At 30.6% G+C, this 19638-nt stretch overlaps 1 long non-coding RNA gene across 1 annotated transcript in view; it reads right to left on the bottom strand.

Annotated features, from left to right (window-relative positions):
* LOC146997226 (uncharacterized) overlaps positions 1–16437 on the bottom strand; it is a 37670-nt gene extending 21233 nt beyond the window's left edge. The window contains exon 1 of the long non-coding RNA XR_015041219.1: positions 16144–16437. This is a non-coding gene — a long non-coding RNA (uncharacterized LOC146997226). The remainder of the gene's footprint in view (positions 1–16143) is intronic.
* Positions 16438–19638: the final 3201 nt, after the last annotated feature.

Genomic DNA, 19638 nt, shown 5'->3' with positions numbered 1-19638 from the left:
TAAATGTTTTCCATTCTTGGCAAGCAGTAGGGGGCGCGAAATCTTCAGTTGTCCCTGGGCGCTAAAAATCCTAGCTACGACTCTCACAGTATAACTCTTACGAACCATACGTACCTTTACCAGCATACAGATATTACCGATTGAAATGAAGAAAGATACAGATATTTTACTACAATCTACATTAAATTTTAAAAAATATTCAAACTTTCATACATTCCAAAGAACAAACGAAAACTCAATAGATATTGTCATGTTTGTATATATCAGATAAAAGTTTTATGAATGGTATTTAAAGTAATGCTTAGAACTTCATAAAAGCGAACATTCACTATGTTAATACACATATCATCATGTATTATTTACATTAATCAATGTAATATTAATCATTACATGTACTATATACATATATATTTAAAATTTAATTGTCTTACAATTGAATAATTAACTATTGAGAGAAAGAGGTTCATATCTTTCACTATTTAATTCACATGGAACAAATTTTCCCATCAACCACATTGAACCACGTTTATTAAATTCGCCAAAGCTCTTTTATTTCTACATTTTCACACTCACGACACATTTTAAATGTAACTATTGATTACCATTTCAAACACCGATATCATAACTCACTGTAACACTACACCATAACTCATTTTTTTTCCTAATAACTACAATTTTATATATTCAAGAAGTACATCTAAGACATGATCATTTTCTATGTTCTAGCAAATCGATTCAATTGCGAACATACTATTAAGACTTGCGATTTTAGAAGACTTGCATGTATTAACGATGTCAACATTTCTTCGTTTTTGTAAGATTCGCATCAAACCATGTCGCATTCGAATGTGGTGTAAGAGATCACTTTTTCTTTTAAACACTTGTAAACAATGGATGCAATTTATATGAAGAGAAGTATCATGCTGTTTCAAAACATCATCATCAGCATATTTCTGTTTCTTTTGACAGCGGCAACATTTAAAAAAAAAGTTTCGTGAGATTTTCTTCAAATTCTGTTTTACTTGAAAAAATGTCCGAAGATTCAATATGATGTAAAGTTTCATATTGTTTTAAATTCTCATGCTCACTAAATATTTTTTATCATGACTTACTCTTAAAAGTAACTTTATAAGTTTTCATATCCTTTTTACATGAAGAGAACTTGTGATTATTCACTACAAAATTCTAAGACGAGAAGCTTCGCGACTTTTCAAACTATAAACTTAAATTTCTTAGAACATACACTACATCTGATGTTTCTTTCATGAGATTTCAAATATCTCTTCAGAATTCTCGTATTCAAGAAACCTTGCAAATATATCACATAAGTAAAACTTCAGCGAATAATCGCTTCATAAACTCTTAAATTTTCAACACGAGTAAATCACTTTAAGCATATACTGCATTGTAAACATATAATACTTAAAAAAATTGTTATAAATAATAAAAATACATTCATTTCACCAAGAATCTTTTCTATTTAAATACATTTATTTATTTCCAAAGAACAAGTTTCCGTATTATACATAAAATATACTTAGAATTTTCTTTCATTAGTTAATATCAAATTAACAGCAATATCCATTTACTGACATTTGATATACATGTTTGCTTTTAAATTAAAACTAAAATTTCAATATATTTCTTTAAAAAAAAACATAAGGAAAAAAAAATAGTCATAACATCAACCAAACACAGAAATTTAAATAGAATAGCTGTATATTAATACATTTTTATAATCCTCATAACATTTCGATTTAAAAAACCTATCACACAAAATAAATGAACAATTTTTTTCTGCCTTAAAGAATCTCTTATATTTTTAAAATTAATACATAAAAATATATCTTCACCAATATATTTAATTCTGTCATCAACACTTATTATAATGCAATCATGTCTTGTTTGTGAAGGATGATTTACAATGCAACCTTCGCATTTAAATAGTTTTTTAATCACTGAATTTAATTCAGTTTTGATGGAGTTTATGAGTTCTTTAAAAAGTTCATCATCATCACTTGCCACATCTTAACAATTGTTTTTACATTTGATTTGCAACGGTAAAATAATTTCAAAAATACTTTTATATAAAGTATTACATCAGGAATAATTTCTTTCAACTTTTTTTAAATATCACAGTTTACTTTTATTTATGTAGGTTTTAGTTTAAAAGAATTTTCATCTTGTTTAAAAACTTGTTGAAAAATACACTCACCTTCTTTGTTGAAAACTACCAACTCATTATTACAAATGATGCTGGCACTCGTATAGACAAGATTAAATTCATATATTTTTGAGGAAAATTCTTGCCATGTTGCAGGAGTTATAACAACACCGCGTGTAGTAGGGTATAATATTTTATTTTGTTCCACACATTCACGTAAATGAATGTTCATTCCGTTTTCAAACTGATTTATGGACACAAAATATCCCCAACCAAGAGTCCACTGAGCAATCAACTTCGAACTTTCTTTTTTCTGTTCTCGATTATTCGGCAGGAAGATATTTTCAGGAACAGATTTCATATAGTGGACAAACCAGTCATCCTCTGGAAGTTCATCCTCATTATCTTCCAAGCGTCGTTTTTTAATTTTCGAAATTTTTATGTTACGGAATGTGACACTAATTCTAGGATCTTTAACGTCAGGTTGAGAGGGTAATCCGTGCATCCAAAATTCATTCGTTGGTGGTTTCATTACAAGGAGAGATCCATAAGTTAAGTCCACGTTTCGAGATGTGAAATTTCGCCTGGTAAATACCATTTGACGTTTTGCACCTAAACTGATGATAGGTATATCACTTTCAGGTTCGAGACAAGTTTCATTGTCTTTATGCATTGAAATTTTAGCAACTCCGTCAGGATAAAAGCTCAATAAAGCAAAATTATATTTTTTGCCAGTTATCGTTTCAATATAATCTTTTACATTTAGAAGAGTTTGAGTCCAAGGCTCTGCACAAATGCTCGTTCCAGAGAATTCGTAACTAAGTCCTTCATCACCAAAACCGAGTACTTTTCTTCGTGGAATATACTGACTCCCTTTAATTTCAATACTAATATTTTTAAAATCATAATTTGATAGTTCATCTAGCAAAATATCAGCTTCATTTCGTAAATAAAATTCTTCGCATAATTCCAAATTTAATTCTGTATCACATATATTCCTCATATTCGCTTTTGAATCTAACGACAATTCTGAATGATATAGAAACACGTACCATTCTTAAATAGCAAAAATTATCTAAAAAATACATTAGCGAAATGATTTCTTCACTCTGATACAATAGCATTCATGTCTTGTTTGCAAAGCCAGTCTATCGGGCGTCATATATGTAAAAATAATCTTCTGTTACCATGAAAAGACTAAGCGCTGCATCGGAAAAGTGCATATTGCATTATCATGGTGTAGAGTACCTCACTTTGGAATTCGAAGTTAATGTTGGAAGTGAGGAATCTAAGAACTGATAAGCGAATAAACGCTAGAGTTCGGTGACAAGAAACAACAAGATAGAAGGGTAGCAAACCCTTTATTATTCCAATAAGTTTAACAAAACTCCGCCTGGGAGTGTACAAGCAAAGCCCGCACTTGGACTTGAACTTAAAAGACTGAGAATTAAACTAAAACTAAGATTAACTAAAGAAGTATAGCCGAAGCTATCAAGGATCAAATTGAGTTGGCCCCCTTAACTTATTTGACTACGAAGCTTAGCAAGGGCCTGAGTACGGCCGAGCGTAATATCAGCTTTGAGAGAGAGAGTGGCCAAAAAGGCAGACGCGCGTAAATCAGGAATTTCTGAATCTAAATGTTTATGCCTATTTAGCACAAAATGTGTTTATTTGTCTTATAAATTTAACTAAAACCATTCTTACAACAGTATCTTGCCTTTAAACTGGGTAAAAATGTTAAGTATATTGTCCGATGGTATTGATATACTTGTCAAAGAAGTTCTAAAAACCTCAAATGTCGAAAGAGCATACGATAATGGTCTCCTTTCCTATCGCCACGTCAGTTACAGGTTAAGGGGCGTCTTGAATGGATGAAGGTAATGTTTGTGCAAAAAATATAGTACAGTCAAAAGTCGTTAATTCGGACACCCATAATCCGGAATGATCTATAATCCGAACCTCAAAGCTAAAATCTTTCTGCGCATGCCCCGCGTTGACACACGCGCATAGGCGTTTTTACACGTGCGCGCAAGACATTTACGACTGCGCGTATGCGTTTGCGCAAGCGCAGAATACGTTTTCGCGTGCGCGTTTAATGTATAACGGACGGTATAAGCTAAAATTATCTATTTCAGTTAATGTTGATATTGCGTTGTTCCTTAATCTTCGAATTAGATCCGGCTTATTATTTTTTGCAGACTGTAAGAGCAATTTTATAAAAGTAAGCTTGAACTTTCGATTATGTCAAATAGAATTTCCGATGCTGGAGCTCCCAAAGGATCTAGAAAACGAAAGTATGTTTCGATGTCCATCAAACAAAAAACGAATTGCTACAAAAAATGGATAAAGGCATATCCTTTGTTTATCTAACCGTTCCGAAATCTGTTTATCAATTTCACGCTGCTCTGCGCGGGGGGGGGACGTCGCGGCGCGCAATGAACTGGAAGTTGATCTGTCAGCACTATCATTATCTTCAGGGCAGATGTTTTTATTTTATTCGGCTTATAATTCCTTACTAAATGTAGTATTTAATCACGATGTACTCCGTCTTCGATATGATTTAAATCAGATTCCTCGTCATTATAAATATCACGAATACAAATCAAATAGTTTTCTGGTTGCAATTTTCTAATTTTGGCTATGAGTAAGATATGCTTTACGCATGCGCGCGTTGAAAGAAATGTTTAATACAGTAAACAAATAAATATTAAGCTTCTTTTTTTGTAAATTTTGATACCCTTTAGATCATAATTGCTCATTATTTTATAAATTACGGTTTCATATTTTTAATTTTATAATTTCTGCATGCCATCTTACCAGATTTAAACTGATGATCTATAATCCGGAATAGCCGAAGTCCCGACGAGTCCGGATTAAAGACTTTTGACTGTAGTTCTATTTTGAAATGAGAAATAATTCGCTTTTTGTCAATTAAAGAAACTTGTAGTATTATCAAACAGAATGTCAGTGAAAGATATTGCGTTTGCATAGTGAATTATGAAGGTACTGAAAGGTAGTAAAGAAGGTGAATTAAAGAATTAATTTGAACAAATAAGGTAAGGCTATCATTAAAAGAAAAAACTGTTCAAAAGAGGTATGTTAGAATTAAAAGTAAGATGTTAAAATTTAAAAAGATGTAACAGAGTAAAACCAAAGAATACTGGTAATTCCCATCTGGAAAACAGTAATTTGAGTACGATATTGAAAAAGTTGGTTTTAAGAATTTCTTTATGCATGTGATGCAAAACAATTGCTAGTTTATCATGAGTGCTGACATAGATGCAATTAGTGTAGGAAAAATAGTAAAATTAGTATAGTCAGTGTCTCTAAAACATGAAAAAATAATAGTGTGAGCAGTGTAAATTCATTTGAAGTACTGAAATATGACATAGAATCAGAAGATGTACGAAATATTTTGGTATGTGTGGATGAAACACTGAACGTGGTTGTAAAATTAGAAATGAAAATTATCAACTCACTTAAAGGTAATCGGGATTTAAAACTAAACATGATGTTAGAAGACCATAAAACTATATGAGAAAGAAATACATTTAGATATAAATGGTATTAAACTGTAAAGTTGTGAATGGAAATTTCTGAGTAAAACCTGTAGATGATCTATTATGATCGGAGAATAAAACAAGTATGTAAAAAATTGTAAGGAAATATTTGAATATGGAGTAAATGAAAACAATTCATATCGTTAAAATGAATAAAAAGGGATAAAATGTTGGAATTACGAGTGATGAGACAGAAATAAAAACATTATAATAAATAAGTTAAACTAGAATTAAGAAATATAAACACAGAAGGGAAATCATCAACGTAAGAAAAGCAATTAACAGTTATAGACTTAAGTTTTTAAAAAAATATTCGGTAATGTAAGGAAGATATTGTTGAACATGTGAAAGAAATTAGAAATTCTGTAGAAAATTTAGTAAAAGAACTAAGATCACGAAAAATAAACGTTTCTTTTTAAATAGAATTTCAAAGCACTAAGTTAAAGTGTGTATAGAATACTAGAATGGTTTAAAAAAAGTAAATGAGGTTAAAATTCAGAATATATTGAACATTATAACTTTAAAAAAAAGTGTGAAATTGCAACTAAAATTAAGTAATGTAACAAATAAACAAGATGTGCGGGAACGTTTGTGAAATATAATATATAAGTTAAAAATCAGGGTATGCTGAAATTTATGAAAGGCATGAAAAAAAATAGTATGTGGAAATTAAATAAAATATACGAATAAATTAGAAACGTTAAGTATTTAAAAAATGTGACAGTAAATGAATATGTTATTATGAACAGAAAACCTGAGAAATAAGTTAAAGTTTCATGGAAAACTAGAAAGGATAAAAGTATCAGAATAAATTGATGAGTCGATTCAAATTCCATTTTCTTACATAGGCTTTTTTACCTGACTCAACCAGCAGTCTACCAACAACTCAACTCAACTCGTGACCACTCTATCTAACGAGAAGCCTAGACGGGAGCGACTAAATTTCAACTCGGCAGGAAAATTTGATTGGTCAACGGTACACGTCACATGTGACGTCAAAAGCGGGATGTTTTAGATTTACCCCACAGGATTACCTGCCATTTTCGGTTGCTTGTTTGCTGAGCTCTGCAGTTATATTTTTTGGCGGGCTGAAAGTGTTTTTTGATAAAATATTTTAATTGGTAATTTAGGCATTGTTTGCTTGTAATTAAACATGTGATTACAAATTATTGTAAAGTATTTATTTTTGAGACAAACTTTTTGTAATCTATTTATTTTTCATATATTGCCTTTTGAGAACAGATAACTTTAGCGGAAATTTCCTTTGTTGAACAAAGAAAAATGAAAAATGTTTCAGAATAGCAAGCCGTGTTAGTTTCAGTCAAACATTAAATATTTTAATATCATATGCTACCATTTTTTGTGTCAAACATTAAATATTTTAATATCATATGCTACCATTTTTTTGTGTCAAACATTAAATATTTTAATATCATATGCTACTAGTTTTTATTCATTTCTTAATATATCTGATGACAAAATAAGTTTTTATTTTCTATTGCAGTACATAACTTTTTGTTATAACAATGGAATATGAAAAGATAGCAGTATTTGAATGTATGTACTGCTGCAAAAAGAAAAAGGTTTTATATGAACACATTCGGGAAGTACATAAAGTACCTGTTGTGGCTGAAGGAAATTTGAAATGTCCTATTAATGCCTGCAATTTTTCATGTAGAACGTTTGAAGAGTTAAGAAATCACGCAAGAGATCAACATGGATACACTCTTAACTCCGTTGAAATGACATTTAATACATATGAAGGTAAGATATTAGAAATTTGCATTTTCTGCGATAAACGTTTTTAATTTGAATAGCCCCAAACTGAGTACAAATTACTATTTTTTCAAATTCATTCATCAAGCTGGGGAATAAAATACATCTATTTTTGTGAGTATAATTGATAACAGAATAATTTCCTTAGCATCTTGCTTTTTTCTGTTAGCCTGATAAACCCCCATTATTCTTCAGTAAAAATATTTCAAAGTAATATTTCTCTTCCTCAACTATTTGAAATATGAAGTAAACATTTTCTAAATAATAAAAACATATATAGAGATGCACTGCTGCATAATTATTTATACGTGTAATTCAGTGCTCCATTAAAAAAAAAAAGACTATCCTGTTATTACACAAATGGATCTCTTAATGCATATGTATATTAAAGATATCAAAAATGATGTGGACCTAATAAAAAAATTAGTAAAATCTTTAATAAAGTGGCAACCTTCAATTGTAAGTTTAGTATCATAATGATAGACACTTATTTTATTATATGTAAATGAGGCTTAAAATTTATTATATGTTATTTTAAAACTTAAAGAAATTTATTCGATGTCTTAAAATTTTAATAACCTATACACATTGTATCAGTTATCAAGAAACAGGCTACAATGTTTTTTTACTTTAGACATAGGCCAGATGACACTCATGTTATGGAAAATGTCTGATGACAATTTGTCTCTTAAGAATAAATTTCTTGCATTATTATATAACTTTGGGGAATATGTTTTAAGTCTTGTTTAGCTGGAACACGAGTACTAGTAACTGTCAAATAGGAAGAAAAATATGCCAATGTATAACTTAAAACAGAGTCGTAGCTAGGGTTTTCAGCGCCCAGGGACAACTAAAGGTTTCGTGCCCCTCTACTGCTTGCCAAGGATGAAAAACATTTAATTCTAAAATGTCGTAACATCAGTTTGGCGCCCCTTGGATTCTGCGCCCGGGGACAGATGCCCCCCTCTAGCTACGCCTCTGACTTAAAATTAGGCAACTTTATTTCAGTGTAGATTTTAAATAAAACTATCAGTTTTGAGAGCAATTAGACATAGGTTCCTCTTCTTGAAGAGAAAAAATATTCTGCTAAAGTGACCAGTATGTTTACAATCAGTGCCAAAATAAGATTTTGGTTAGTTTTAAATTAGTAATTTTGTTTTAAAGATTCACTAGTTCACAATTATAATGGGCTTTTATATTGTATGTAGGCTAATGTTTACCCTTCAAATTTAGATTTCTTACAATGGAAAAGTGAGGAAGAACGAAGAGAAAAAATTTCTTACTTTTTGAGAAGTACAATAACTCTTAAAGAAGGTGGGAAAAAGAGTTACTTCCTTTGTAATCGATCTGGATTTTATAATTCTAAAAGTAAAGGTGTAAGAGCTATAAAATCACAAGGTACCTGCAAAATAGAGGGGCACTGTCCATCTACTATTGAAGTTACCAGTAATGGCATAATTAAGATTTTATATTTCCAAACACACGTGGGACACACAGTAGATCTAGAACATTTGCCATTAACAAAAGATTTGCGAGAAGTGATTGCAGGTAAGTTTCTTTATGAACTTGATTGTGAAATTCAATATAAAACAGACATTATTATACAACATTATCATATAAATGCAATATTTTCAGGTAAGTTAAATGAAGGCATTCCACCACAGAAAATATTAGATTCCACAAGGAATAGTATTAAAGAAGACATTTACAGGGAGCATTTATTGACAAAAAAAGACATACATAACATTTCTAATTCTTACTGTATTGGTAATGATGAACAATATCATCCAACTGATGCTGTCAGTTTAAGGATCTGGATAGAAAAAATGAAATGTTTAGATGATAATCCAGTTCTTTTTGTAAAATTCCAAGGAGAAGCAGCAGATCAGCACTTGGAAATTAGTGACTTCTGCATCATCATAATGACAAACGTTCAAAAGCATATGCTTTTAAAGTTTGGATCCGATAGCATATGCATCGATAGCACACATGGGACCAATGCTTACGATTTTCAATTATCGACAGTTTTAGTCATAGACGAGTTTAATTCAGGATTTCCTGCTGCTTTTTGCCTAAGCAATAGAGTAAATTTAGGTTCAATGCAAAAATTTTTTCAGTGTATTAGGGACAAAGTTGGACTGTTGTCTGTAAACTGCTTTATGAGTGATGATGCACCAGTATATTATACTGCATGGACATCAGTAATGTGTGATGCCAAATTTAGGATTCTATGCACCTGGCACGTTAAAAAGGCATGGCTGCAAGCAGCAAATTCAATTATCCCCTCAAAATGAAAGGAAGTTTTGAAATTTTTAAATGTAGTATCTGAATGTCATGATATAAAAGAATTTGAAGCACTGATATCTGATTTCCTCAGCAAACTCTTTGCTGATAGAGATACAGACAAGTTTGCTAATTATTTTGCTTCAAATTATGCAAACAGATGTGAGTTGTGGGCTAAATGTTATAGAAAAAGATGTAACATCACAACTAACAATCATCTTGAAGCACTGCATCGAGTTTTAAAATATTCTTATCTTGATGGATTGAAAAACAAGAGGGTTGATAGGTGCATTGCGAAGCTTATTAATATGGTGCAAGATAAATGGTTCCAGAGATTTATCAAAACAACAAAAGGGCCAAACACATCAAAGATCAACCAAACAAATTTACGACACAACAGAGCAATAAATTTTCCAGCTAATAATATCACAGAAATCAATGAGTTTTCTTGGCATGTGATTTCAGAAAGTGACCCTACTCTTGAATATACTGTTACTCAAATACATACACAATGCATTAATTGTAACATTGTTTGTAAATGGTGCAAAATTTGTAACGATGCATTTGTATGCACATGCACAGATGCCACGATTAAAGGAAGTGTCTGTAAACATATACATGCAATAATTTTAAAGACAAGATTACCTAATAGAGAACAGCCAGCTAAAACTAAAGAATCAAATGATGTAAAATCCTTTCTTGATCTATCAGCACAAAAATTTAAAAAATCAGGAACCAAGCACCATATTATAGATCAACTGAGTATCATATCAAAACTTGTAACATCAACAACAGTAAATAATATAACTTTGGGAGATATTGAAAACACACTGAATAAAGTGATTACAAAATTAAAGAACGAAAAGCCGAAATTGAAAATGGTGAACTATGAACCTACAAATAAAAAAGCAGAGAAACAAAAGAATTTCTTTTCTACGAGAAAGAAAAGAAAACGTCCATGCAGTACTGAAAATATTGCAACAACTTCATACAAGAAAGCTGCTATACATGCCATTGGAAATAATGAAACTCTTATAATTCATGATTCTTTTGATCATGCATATTGATATCTTATCATGTAAATATATTGTATATAAAATAATCTCTAAATAGTTTATAAATTAAAATATGATGAATTAAAAACAGTATATAAATTTAAAAGGCTCTTAATCTTGTCACTACTTCATCCTTGCTAGTTACACAAGTAATTTATTAATCAATTTTTGATCTGCATATTCTGTCGCAGTATTTCACTACTAAATTATTAGTGTAAAGTTCTCCAGTTGATGGTACACATACAGTACAGTTAGCAACATCATTTTACAAAACATCGACATATAATGTGTTTATTAGGACGTATCACAACAATATGTGCAAAAGAACTAAAAGTTTCAGCATGAAATATGCAGTTACAGATTCAGTCAAATATAGATAGTAACATCATATACAGATAGAGAACATAACAGGAATAACAATTGCACTTGATTATTACAAAGGAAAATCATAATTTAGTATCTGCTGACAAATGAGAGTGTGCTGGTATTTCTCTAAATAAATGATTAAAAATGCCACAAAAATATAATAAGTGCTTTAAAATTCTTAAATTCATATAAGTGTAAATCTTAGTGTTTTTGAAAATGCTACTGTATTTTGTTATTGAGCATTTTTGAATCGCTAGTTATTACAATAACAATTTATGAATAGTGAAAACTTAAATTATTCCAAGAGAATTGATTAATAAATTTCATACAGTAAATAAATCATTGGGCTGCAAAAGTATGCAGATATATGACAACCAATAACAGAAATAAAAATAAAATCTTTAAAAATTTTATGAAGTGGCGAAGCATGCAAGAGCTATTTATTTATCTTGTAAACAATACATTTTCAGTAGAATCAGTACTTTAAAAAATTGATATACTTTGGAAACATGCTCTGCAATGTAGTTGTTTTGTGATGAAACTGTTAATAGTGATGCTTTGATAATGCTTTTGTTGATTTGCTCCACACAGTAAAACTGTAGAATTTATGTATACATAGTTCTTGCTTTTATGTATGGATGCAAATTATACAGCTTTTAATTTTTCATGAAACTTGCATACATATTAAAGTCAAGTGATTTTTCAGAATATTACAACATTATAAATCTCACACCTTGAGATTACTAAGGCTTATACACAGATTTCAAAGGAAAATATTATTGATATAGACACAAGTATATAGTTTCCATTAATTAACACATTGTTATTGATGAAGATCTCTTTAATGATTCTTACATAAAGCTATTTGGATTTTTTTCCAGAGGAAAAACAAAGTTTCATTTAAGAAAATAAACCACAGAATATTCTTAATTTTATTATAAACTTTCATTACATCACATGAATCTGTAAACACTGAACTAATCGTTTTTAATTTAAATCACAAATGTATTCTTCATATTGATTTATTGACAGTATGAATAACGACCAAAACTTAATATTATCTGTATATAATAAGAAATCATTGATACATAGGGTAAAAATAAGCATGAAGTTAGACTATATTAGCATGCTAATGGATCAACTAATGGCAAAAGACTTAAAAACCTTTACCTAATCATTTGTACAAGATTATTTAATGAACACAAAATGTATAGGAGTTACTCCAACCCTTTTTTGACCGTGGACACATTCTAACACATATTTTGAGATCTTGTACCCTTATGACTAAACATTCAAACAGATTTCAGGCATGAGACTTTTAAGTGCTTCTTTGTCATGAAATTACCTTATGATCATTTCATTCAACTACTACAAATCAAGGAAAGGAGAATTAATTACCAGTGTTTTATACTTTTAGCCACTTGATAACGTTACATAATATGGATTAACTCAAAGCACATTCTACTAATTATAATCAGATAATTGCATATCTCTTCTGAGAATTTAGATTCTTCCGCATTCATTTCTTTGCAGATCTTGCTCTAAATGGATTTCAATACATATTTACCACTAATAATTGCAAATGATAGTAAATAACAAATTAATTTTTATTCTAAACATGATTTGGGATGGCTGCATAGGCGTTTTCGTGTTTTTCCTCATGTGTAACGTGTATATGAGCCAGTTTCCCTTAGAAAGTTCTCCAGGAAGGCATTCTTCCCTGTAGGCAGTTAGCTCTTGAGTGCTTTAATCAAATAAAAACCTATTTTAAACTACAATTTCAAATTTTGTATTTTGTCCTTATTTATTTCACTAAATAATTGAAGTCCTCTTTAGTACATACACATATCAGGCGCTATTTTATCTTCATTTACAAAATAAAACAGTTGAAGTAGTTTTAGGACTTTTCTCTCATGGGGAAAAAATATCTGCATTTTATCCAATTTCCTTTATGAAAACTGAAGTTTTCATACCAAACGACATTCTTACAATATAACCTTCCTTACGAACTCTCTTATTTACCATATAAACCATTTCGGATCTTTGCTTTGGTAAATGGTCTAAGGCATTTTACCAGTATATGGCTGTCATAATTCCTAAGGAAGCATATTAGAAAAACAAAACGGTCAGCTATACACAGGGTTTAATTTCAAAAATTAGAAGTACCAGAGCCCTATAGAAGACCTTCAGGAAAGAGGAACAAGAATAAATAAGAGAATAAGATGACTAATAAAATCATTAACAATTAAATAATTCATTATTAAAAAAATTAATGGTTAAAGTAATTAAATAATTAAAATTTAATAAAATGCAAAGTGATAAATTAGAATTTAATAAGCAATTTTTAATATAATTTTATTATTAAAAATAAAGCTTCCAAGACCAGGTTTCTACTGAAATTATTGTTCAGTTACATAAAAGAAGTGCCAAAGCCTTCTTATTTAGGGCTCCGGCTAAAATTATGAATTTTTCCTAAAACTAATAAGTATCTGAGCCAGCCTCCGGTGGGCTCCGACGCAATTTAAGCCCTGGCTATACGGATATCTTGGTAAAGCAAGAGAAGAACCCATCTTTGGTCATGACCAAACATGGCGCATGATGAGTTTTGATTGTAAACCACATGAGAGACGTTGAAATGACGTCACCAGAGCCAACCAATCAAAATTTCCTGCCAAGTTGAAATTTAGTCTCACCCAAGCTAGACTCTGCGCCGTACCCTTCTGATGTTGGCCAATTATGTTTGACTTGAAAATGACGTCATTTATAGGCGGAGTAATCGTGAATGGCTGACGATGTAAACGTGAAAGTGTTCAGATAGTTTTATAGTCTAATATAACTTTCTTTTATAATCTCAAGTTTTCCATACTATATTAGATTATTATGCCTTCTGAAAGTATCTCCTGATGCTGCTTGTTTTTGCATTTTGGCGGTTGCTGAATCATTGATTATTTAATCCGAGTTTCAAAAATAATATTTTTACATGTTAACTTTTATATTAACATAAATGAAATAATTTATAGGACATCACAGTGTTTAAGCATCTGTGCCATATAAAAAATATCTGTACAATTAGTTATTATTCTATCAGTTTATGAATGCAATGGAAGCACTTCCGCAGAGAACCCGGTAAATGTAAACATCGCCAACTTTGGCGATAATAGTTCAAACCTGGTAACCTAGCTAATTCATCCTATTCGCTTATGCGAAGGTTGTCGTTGTTCGCATTTGGAGATTTATATTATTTTTTATTATTTTTTCTGAATTTTTTAACAACGAATAGATAGAAATATTTTCGCATAATTAAAGAAGTTTTCGTCGAAAGATGCCGGTTCTCAGGTCGTCAGTTCGGGATCAAAGGAAGAAATTATGGCGGGAGGGGTGAATGCTAATTTGTAACATGGCTGTTCACGTTATGTTCTTAATTATTAACAGCTGCAAGCACGCAGAACCATGAGGTTTCCAACCCCTATAATAATTTTAAAATGTATAAAGTTCTAGTTTTATTAAAAATGCTACTGAAGAAAATTTGATTACTGTTGAAGGTTATTTGTATTGTGAAATATATTATGAAAAAGGATAGGTATTTGTTTCAACGTAAAATGCTTTAAGCTGTATGCAAGTAACTTGAAAAAAAAAATACTTAAAAGTATGTAAAATGGATATATTAAAGGTCATGCATTCATTAATTTATTACATGGGCATGGCTCTTACCAAAATACATCAATCAACAGGCAAAGTACTTAATAGTGAAAAAAGACATTTGTAATAGAAATATTAGTATTCTATATGAATTAGAGAAAATACATATAAGTATATTGTAAACGTAAGTATAAGAATACTAATTGTTATTTTTTAAATGAATTTTTACTTCCCGTTATGTTTAATACATTGTTTTCTGTGCTAACTTGAATTTAACAGAAATTTATTTTCGTATATCACGTTTAACCTGTTAGTTTCATATCTACATACTTATTATCTGTGAATTTTTACTACCATTGTCTGCTAACTTGAATTTACATCACTAAAAACCACGTTTACAAAATATCACGCTTACGGCTCGGCTCATTGGCGAGTAAAACTGCAACTGCGCCAAAGGGTTCTTTCCCGAAGCGCCAACGAGTTCTCTGCGGATGAAAACCCAATGCAATTTATACAGAATCACTATCAAACTTCAGTTAAAAAAAAAAAAAAAAAAAAAAAAGATTTATTGCATAATGAAAGTTTATAAATGATTAATTCTGAACTGCAGTTCAGTGCCACATGAAGTTGCTGTTTTCGTTCTTGAGATAACATAAGGAACTATTTTGTATAAGGAAATAATTTAACTAATTTTAAAGCTATAGGAAAATATGCATTGTTTGTAATAAGGATGACGTTTTTGGAGCATTGTATGAATGAACAGCTTAATGAGCTTTTTTGTTAATAAAAAAAGGAAGTAGATGACTGTGAATGCATTTACAAGTATTCAACATTCTAGATAAAAATTTTCTATGAAATTAATAAAGAGTTGGATACACATTATTATTAATAAATGTTAAGTTTTTTTTCTCACAAATCTGAATAAAGAATTAAAGTTTTGGGATGAAGCATTCGAAATTACCTACAACATTAAGCACATGCACAAAATTTTCATTATGTATTTTTATTATCTATAAAATATTCAACAAATAATATTTACAGCAAAAATTAAAAAAAAAAAAAAGTAAAATCTTTGTTATTATGTGATTGACAATACATATTACATTAGTCAGATGTTATTTTCAAAAGTTTGATTATTTACAAATGTTTTCTTTAATCATAGCACACTTTCATTTAGCAAACAGATTTCCTGGGTGAAATTAGCTCTTAAACATCTTAAAAGTTCTAAAGCGACTTGAAATAATAATTTAATCTCTCATAGTTTGTTCTAAATTATTAATATAGAAAGAAAGAAACTTACAGGAGCAGTTAACATATTTTTCTTTTTGAGGTTATGGAATATGAACATGACCTAAATTAAAATTGTGCTTGTAGTACTCGTATGTGTTGTAGTACTGTATTGAAATTTTATTTTCGTAAATTTTAATATTTATGCTAGCTGTACATGTCTGTCCACACTTTTTAAACCTTGAGCTTTTAGTTGCCATATTCTTTTCCCTTCAGATTTATAAAATCCACTTCGGCTACCTGTCATAGTTAGAGAAGAATGGATTTTGAATTTTTTTCCCCTATGAGCTATTTATTACAAAGGATGTTCTGGTATTTCTTTCCTCATCATGTAACCATTCATAAAAAGCTCTATAAAAAATTAAAAGCAATTGATAATCCATTATTTCTACAAAATTTTAGACAGTAAAAATTTATCTAATAACAATATGTTAATTTCATAATATGTAATAAACATATATTGTAATTTTGAATCAGCATCTTGTTAAAATATATGTAGTATTATAAAAACCAATTTTAACCTGTATATGTTAAAAAAGAATAGGAAGTCTATAGTTGTTTTTAACATAGTCGGTCATTTAAAAAATTACGTCATTTTTAGTGGCTGAATTTAAAATTACATCATACAGAAAGCACCCACAATGGATCACTTATGTAATCGCTATCATTCTCACATTTTCTCATCTGGAAATCAGCTTATAGGTGACTTAGAAGCCAAATATTGTTCAATATACTGTTTAACATGTTTCAAAATATTTCACAGCTAAGAAATGTTAGAAGTACTGAAATATTTTAATGCAATGTTATTGTGTCTAAGATGTAAGGCAGATGAACTAGAACATGCAAAACAAGTATCCTGTTTTTTTGTTATGTGTTTCAAGAGGCACGTAGGTGGTAGTTATCATTCAACAGTAAGAACTTTTCTCTATTTATAAATCCAAGCAGCCACTGGTAGTTTGATCCAGTTCAAATCTCTGCAAAATTGCTAACTGCAGTCATTCATGTAATTTTCTAAATGTGTAATATGAATATACAACCAGCTTCCCTTAAGAGGCCCCCATGATTATATCTCTTTCCTTTATCAGATAGTCGTAATGTGCTTTATCTGATCAATCCAAATTAATCCTGAAAAATGATTTTTGAATATTTCTGAGGGCAATATCTATATTTAACATTGGAACTACTCTGATATGCACCCTCAAGTCGCCAAATAACTTCACGCTGCCATATTATTATCTAAATTTTTTGTCTACATTTTGAACTTTTAGCCTAAAATGTCTCCAAAAACGCGGTTTTCGCACATGCAAAAACTACGTTTTGAACACACAATTTAGCTAAAAATCCGAAACAAAAACAAAAAATTTAGATAGCAAAAACGTAAAGTTTCTAACCAAAAATATTTGACAAGAATCCATGTACACAGCAACATGTTTTAACTTAAAAAAACATCTACGAATTGCACAATGTAGGCAACGAACGAATCTACAAACTACGCAGACCTCGCTTTAATAAATTAACATAACAACAATAAATTTCAAATACCATGTACACAGCATCCTGTTTAAACTTGAAAAAAATTCTACGAATTGCACAATTTAGGTAAGGAAGGAATCTACGATCTACGCACTCCTCGCTTTAATAAAATAACATAACAACAATAAATTTCAAATAATACCATGTACACAGCGTTCTTTTTCAACTTTAAAAAACATCTACGAATTTTACAGTCTAGACACTAAACAACAAAATAAACTAAAATAAATTTCAAAAAATTTAAAAAACAACAATAACGACAGAAATCCATACTAAAGAACCAATGAACATAACATTCTACAAAATAAGAAGAAGGATAAAATGCACTTACCATGAATTAATGCGTTTTCGAATAGCAGAAATATAAATTTCATACCGCCTTTAACATGCCGCCACGTAATCAATATCGTATTTACATGACAGTCAGACACACTATCCAGAAAATTTATACTATGGTTCACAAATAAATAAAATCACAAATCCCTACTTCTATTATGCAATGCCATTAAAAATAATCTCCCAGACCCTCTTTCTAGACTTCCAAATACCCACTACCCCTCAACAGGATAGCCACAATCATATTTCCTTTTGCCGAACTTCAATTCAACAACTACCATTTTATCTTTCCCTCCCATCTTCTCAGACACAGAGGCGAACCAACGAGCTCCAGCGAAAGATTTTTCAACGTCAACAGGGTTGCCATAGAACATGCAATCGTGCCAAAAACCAGCGCAGAACACATATCGCCACATTTGGTGAAATTAGGCCGTATATTAGAGTTGTACTTTAACATTATGTCTTTCAGACAACTAACTACCTACACAGAAGAAAAAAATATCTGGGACCATGGGTGGTAATTTTCCAGAGGGTTCATTGTATATGTATACTTTAAAGCTTTGCCAAAGACAGGGGTTATGTCATTAACACACTGCACATACAGCAAAATTACATTCCGCAAAGACCAACTTTTTATGGGAAAAAAGTGGGTTAGGTATATTTCAGATTAAGAAAGCATGAATACTTAATACAAACCTTAATATTATTGTAATTAAAAGGCAAAAATGAAACAAATGGTAATGGAAATAATTTCTATTACTGCTTAATAAGTAGGTACATGATACAATTATTTTTTTAAATGGCTGCTGATTTTTGTTTGGGACAATACTTGATACAACTTATTAAATATATTGTGATAAGGAGTGCAGTTTTTGAATTCCTCTCAGTGTTTTTTTCTTTCTTCACTTCGGTCAATCTGTATTCCAAAATCAGACGTTTCCTGTGTCTTTTTTAACAATTTGTTTAACTTCTTGTACATTAAAAGCATTTCATCTTTCCCTCTATTGCTGCTTTCATAGTTCAGCTGCTGTTTAGTTAATAATAAAGTAAAATCATTCAGTTCTTAATTTGTTATTTCAGAATTATCATTCTTGACTAATGTTTCTATTTCTCCTTCCATATATGAATATTCCTTTTGCAGTTTTTATGATTTCCTTGGCTTCATTTTCACTCGATGGAAATCCTTTAAAATTGTTCATTGGCCAGAGCAGAAGCCAGAAAACATTCATGGTCGATGAATTCACTTATTCCCATGGGCCTTCAATCATTTCTATGCAGTGTCTTATGTTGAATTCGCCAACTAGCAGCCGAGCGGTAAAGCCGCTGAACACTGGTAATTCGGTCCGAGGTTCGAATCCCGCGAATGGGCTGGCTGCATGGGCGTTTTCATGGTTTTCCCCATGTGTAACGTGTATATGAGCCAGTTTCCCTTAGAAAACCCTCCACGAAGGCATCCCTTCCCTTAGGCATATAGCCCTTGAGACTTTTCCATAATCACACACTTATGTTGAATTTCTTCCAAAAATGCCTTTAGTGTGCTTTCTTTTGTCTAGTACTTTATTTGCAAAGATGTAAACATGCCTCTTGTAACACGCTTTGAATGTTCTTATAATTCTTTGATCCATTGTTTGGATTAAGG

This window comes from Stegodyphus dumicola, chromosome 5 (genome assembly GCF_044657685.1).
Source record: "Stegodyphus dumicola isolate Sdum_Otavi_A_Nest chromosome 5, ASM4465768v1".
NCBI classification, from domain to species: domain Eukaryota; kingdom Metazoa; phylum Arthropoda; class Arachnida; order Araneae; family Eresidae; genus Stegodyphus; species Stegodyphus dumicola.
The sequence above is the reverse complement of the archived record's forward strand: the minus strand, read 5'-3'. Positions and strand labels throughout refer to the sequence as shown.